This window comes from Panthera uncia, chromosome B1 (assembly GCF_023721935.1).
Source record: "Panthera uncia isolate 11264 chromosome B1, Puncia_PCG_1.0, whole genome shotgun sequence".
NCBI lineage: Eukaryota > Metazoa > Chordata > Mammalia > Carnivora > Felidae > Panthera > Panthera uncia.
Window position 1 is genome coordinate 173,300,367 of NC_064811.1, and position 6,070 is coordinate 173,306,436.

A 6,070-nucleotide genomic window follows, 5' to 3' on the forward strand; every position below is an offset into this window, starting at 1 on the left:
CAGTGTGGAACCTGCTTGGAATTCTCTTTGCCTCTCTCTCTGCCCCTCCCCTGCTTGCATGCTGGAATCAAAATACATAAATAAACTGAAAAAAGTGATTACTGGGTTAAAAATAAAATTCAGGGGCACCTGGGTGGCTCAGTCATTTAAGCATCTGACTTCGGCTCAGGTCATGGTCTCGCGGTTCGTGAGTTCAAGCCCCGTGTCGGGCTCTGTGCTGATAGCCCAGAGCCTGGAACCTGCTTTGGATTCTGTGTCTCCCTGTCTCTCTGCCCCTCCCCTGCTCACACTATCTCTCTGTCTCTCAAAAATAAATAAACGTTAAAAAAAAATTTTTTTTTAAATAAAATTCAGACTGTGTCTAGACAGGGCCAAAATATTTAATCTAAATAGAATTACCAGATAAAGTACAGGATACCTGATTAATTTGAATTTCAGATAAACTACAAATAATTTTTAGTATAAGTATGTCCTATGCTGATACATAGTATGTATACATAGGATATACTTATACTAAAAAGTTTTCACTGTTTATCTCAAATTCAAATTTAACTGGGCATCTTACATCTTTATTTGCTGAGTCTGGTGACTCCAAATCTATGGGAAAAAAATATTCAGTGTTTTGTCTAGATATTTGATTGGTGTCTCATCTGGATAAATTAATTCCCTTTTCATATAGATGTTTGTTGTGTAAAGTGTTAAAGGCCCACTTTGTCCTATTCTTACAACTCTTCACTCTTTTCCTCCCTTAACCATAGTGTTCAGTTGAAATAAAAGATTTTTCTTGCACCCCCCCCTCCCAGCTCTCAAGGACTCAAGAACAGAGGTTCTGGGTAATTCAGTTATTATTGACTTTCAGTGGAGGTGATATTGATAAAAGGGGTCAAAATGATTACTCTGAATATTGGAGATCTCAAAGTGTGAAAAAACTCAAAGTGAAAAAATCCACTCATCCTTGATATACTTTCCGATCTGAGTCACTCAGCCCTGGCCATAGGGACCATGCCAGAAAAGCCGATCTTCAGGAATATGCCCAAAATTCTTCATACTGAATAATGACCAACATGGTCAAAGGAAACAAAGATTCTCTCCATAGAGCAAATCCACAAATGCTGGGAATCAAGGTACAGGATGTTGGTGACAGTGGAGGGGAGGAAACTGATCAAAATACAGAGGAATCTGTACACTAATAAATAGCTATAGATGGGCTCGATGCCATTTTGTTGTTGTTGTTGTTGTTGTTGTTGTTGTTGTTGTTGAGAGCCATATGTATACACCTGGGCATTTTATCAACCCATTTTAATTGGAGGTAAGGCCTATCTAGATTAGGGGGAAGTTTGATTTTATTTTATTTTATTTTATTTTATTTATTTATTTATTTATTTTTTTTTAGAGAAGCTAAAATTTTATTGGTTAGATTATGTGAAATACCTTTATTTGGTTCTCATGCAAGATTTGATTTGCCATCTTGGTTGGGAACAAAACTATAAAACAGTGTTCTCTGCAACTTTTTTTTTTTTTTTTTTAATATATGAAATTTACTGTCAAATTGGTTTCCATACAACCCCCAGTGCTCATCCCAAAAGGTGCCCTCCTCAATACCCATCACCCACCCTACCCTCCCTCCCACCCTGCCCTCCCTCCCACCCCCCATCAACCCTCAGTTTGTTCTCAGTTTTTAACAGTCTCTTATGCTTTGGCTCTCGGGGGAAGTTTGATTTTAAAGGCCCCTTAAGGAAGAATCAGTTTCCTGCAAGTATATATTCTACTTGGAATTAGATTGACCAAGTGGAACTATTAAAAGTCCTATTTTAATGAATAGGTGAGAATAAGGTACATGGTTAAGATGACAAAGAACCACCCTGAGTGCTGATTGACTGTTTATGGCACCACTACATGGAGAATGGCTCCAACGGGTAGGGAGAAGCAAAGACACAGAGCATGTGTGCTGTTGAATTCACGTTTCTAGTTCGTTCTAGTAGTCCCTGAGGCCCAGCTGTTTCCCTGTACTTCCCACTGCCGTGTGATCTGCGGTGTGTGTTTGCCTAATAATTTCTCTTTTTGGCCTGTGTTAGCTATGTTCCTGCCATTTGTGATAAAAGCATCCTGAATTGCCCCACATGGTATGCCACTGCTGTGCTGTTGCTAGGAGGCTTTTACCCTTAAGAAGCTTACAGTTTTGTCTGTCAACCATAATACAGGGTGGAAAGTTATAAATGTTGCAAGAGGATTCAAGAGCTATAAGAAAGCAAAGGTGGGAAAAATCTCTTCTAGCAAAGAGGGTCTAGGGACAATTTCTTGTCGGTGATGGCTTTTGAGCTTGCCTCTAAGGTAAGATAAGATTTGATCATGTGGCAGTGACAGACAGAAGGCCCTGAAGACAGAGAAAATAATGTAAACAAAGATTTAGTGTCAGACAAAATGGAGTATGTGTGGAAAACAGCCATGCCTGGCAGGTCACATAATTTAGCAGCAACGGGGAAACCTGAAGATTTTTACGCAAGAGAGGAATGTGGTCTTTGGAATAATAAATCCAACACGGGGTTGGAAAGGAGGAAAGGATGGGTTGTGCAGTTAGGAGCTTAGTACAGTGTTCCAAGCTGAAAACAACAAGTGTTCTAATGAGGAGAAGGCTGACAGGGAGTGGAAAGACAGGAGGAAGCTCCTTATGTCAGATAATCCCAATGTTGTCTGTAAAGAAGGATCTCAGGAGAGAAAGCAGGGGACAGAGATGAGCTGGGCCTCGGGGAGTAGAGTAAGAGCCTCGGAGGGCTCTGTGTGGGGGATGAGAAGGAGTCAGAGGTGACTAAAACACTGCCAAGGGCCACTGAAGTCTTCCTTGAGGTTAAATAATAGGAACTAGGTGCCTGGGTGGCTCAGTTGGCTAAGTGTCCAACTTTTGGTTTCAGCTCAGGTCGTGATCTCACTATTGGTGAGGTTTGAGCCCTGCATGGGCCTCTGTGCTGCCGGTGTGGAATCTGCTTGGGATTCTCTCTCTCCCTCTCTCTCTGCCCTCCCCCACTCTCTCTCTCTCTCTCAAAATAAATAAACATTAATTAACTAATAGGAACTAGAAGTAAAACCAGCAACCAGCCTCCTCAGTTGGTGGTCTTGCAGCAGAGGAGAGAAAATGGAAGGCACAGCTTACACAGCATAGGGACCCCTTGAAGTCTGTGAAAGAGAAACACAGAAGGAATGCTGCAGCGAGAAGCTTACAGAAATGCGTGAGGCCAGGAACGGGCCTCCCCCATCCCCCACCAGGGGATTGCGTAGCTTGAAGGTAGGACATCTCTGGTCTGGGTGAGGACACAAGCAAAGCCTGGAGGACACTCAGAAAACAGTGAGAAGAGAAGTGATAGGATCATTGGTTCAGTAGGAACAAGGGAAGTGAGGTCCTGTGGAGCTGAAAGGAGAATGTCTGGTCTCGAGAGCGTGGGCCTGGAGTGGTTCTGTATGATGACCTTTTTGTGTCCTGATGACATAAAATCGGTGGAGATAAAGGTCTCTAGGCCAGAGACGGCTGAGGAACTGTTACAAAAGGATATCTAGGGGGTGCCTGGGTGACTCAGTCAGTTAAGCGTCCTACTCTTGGTTTCAGCTCACGTTGTGATCTCATGGTTCGTGAGTTTGAGCCCCATGTTGGGCTCTGCGCTGAGAGTGTGGAGCCTGCTTGGGATTCTCTCTCCCCCTCTCTCTGCCCCTTCCCCACTGGCACTGTCTCTGTCTCTCTCGAAGTAAATAAATAAACTTAAAACAAAAAAAGGATATCTATAGATGTTTCTAGAAGGGGGAGGAGGGAGAGAGTAGGACACGTGAAGGCCATCCTAGACAGTGGTAGACAGGAAGGATTGGGAAAGGTGGACGGGCAGAATGGTGTGGACTTGCACAGGGCTCGCTGAGAGTCGATGAGGGAAGACAGAGTCAGGAAAGAGAGAGAAGGAGGGACAAGGAGAGGCGCTTCACGGCCTGTCAGCTTGGAATGGGGAAGGCCGGAGACAGGAGGTATGTGTTGGAATGCAGCACAGGGCGGGGAGGATGGTGTCAGCCTGTAGATAAAGTCAGCTCTTTATTAAGGTGAGGTAATGAAAGGAGCATCTGAAACAAAGATGAAGGATCTGGGATGGTTTATTTCCAAGAGCTGGCTGGTCTCCCCGGGCGCCCTGAGGAGAGCTCAGGCCGAGCTGTGGAGGAACAAGAATGCAGAACGAACGTGAGCTTGGTTGACAACAGTCCACAGTGAGTTTAACAAAGTGAGAGGTGGCTCGAGACTCACACTGATGACCAGGAAGCAGATACAGGAAGATGTATTCTCCCGAAATTCTTTTCAAGATTGTTTTCACTAGTGGGTACATATTCTCCCTCCCACCCTTGAGACCTTTATTTGCTTAGCAAATCCAAGCGTGTGCGTACCTATGCCCATGTGTGTGTGTCCGCGGGCATACGCGTGCATGTATGTGCGTGTGTGCACAAGATAACAACGGCTTACTGCACCTTTGCTATGTTTGGAGATGGGGGCCGGTGTCTCCTTTGTGATCCCTGCAGTAGACAGTTGAGTGTAAAAGATTCCAGAGCAAATAGATGCTTCCCTGACTCTCTTATTCAGCCTGCTGGAAAAGAAACAAAAAACCAAAGCAATGTCAGTTCTGACTGAGAGCTGAAAGTGGAAGCAAAGGTTATCTAAGGACCACCTTAGGAGATAAGCTCAAGTTCCCTTCATGGCATATTCTTTCCAAAGTCTCATGATCTGAAGATTTCTAGCTCCTTTTGTCTTCTCCCTACAGCAGGGGAGAAGGGAGAAGGTGACGGTCCCTCCTCTGGCCCCTTGCTGGGAAGGACACCATTACGAAAATAGAGGGGGACAGACCTTTTTTTTTTTAATGTTTATTCATTTTTGAGAGACAGAGAGAGACAACATAAGTGGGGGAGGGACAGAGAGAGAGGGAGGCACAGAATCCGAAGCAGGCTCCAGGTTCTGAGCTGTCAGCGCAGGGACCAATGTGGGGCTCGAACTCACGAACCGCAAGATCATGACCTGAGCACAAGTTGGACACTTAACTGACTGAGCCCCCCCAGGCTCCCATGGACAGACCTTTTTGAACACCCAGCAGTGCCTTGTGATTTGAAGCCTCAGGAAAGCAGCTAAAACAGTAGGGAAGCAAATTAATGCAGTGACAGGAGCAAAGGCATGAGAATGTAAGTGAGCCCCATAAAGGCTGTAGGGCTGTACTCACAGATGTGTGTGTGTGTGTGTGTGTGTGTGTGTGTGTGTGTGCGCATACTCATGTGCATATGTGTGTGAACAATCCTCTGCAATAAAACACGTGGTCAGGAAAAATGTCTGCTTTCTTTCATAAACAGAACCAATGTGCCCGGCATAAAAGGGAAGAGCATTTTATTAAGACCTCTTCTGAGAGTACAAAAACCTCTCTCCAAAGATAAGGAAGGGGTTTTCCTTTTTCGTGAAATATAACTGGTCTCCGGATCCAGCTCTCCCTTCACTTTGCCTTGGCCCCAACAGCTTTTCTTTCTGTTGTTATTTTTAACAGAGAACACAAGTTTCCAGTTGACAGAGTCCACGGTCAGCTCCTTCACTGAACATTGCACAAGTGACACAGGCCTCTGGCTGCCCCTGTAAATAAACAGGGCAGGGGACACCGGAGTGTCCCAGCAGGTCCCTCCAAATGCCCCTGCCGGAGGCGTGGCCCTTCCTGGAGCCCCACTCGGGAGGCAAGACGCGGTGGGGCCCCTGCACCTGAGGCGACCCGGGTGCGGTCAGCAGAGATCTCTGTCCACACCAGCACTCCTTCGGAATCTGTCCTGTGTTAGTCAGGAATGTTCTTCAGATAAGGAACTGAGCAGAATGCAGGCCCTCAATCAAAGTTATCCAAGGACAGCAGGGATCTTTATCATGTGGCAGGCAAGGGCAGGCATGCTTCTGAGACTCCTCAGCGAGAAACCCGAAAACGACGATGACACAGAACGCACAGACTGAATTGTGGAAGAATGTGGCCAGGGTACTTTCTCCAGGATACCTTTGACCTGGAACTGCAAACAACCACTTATTTCCTTG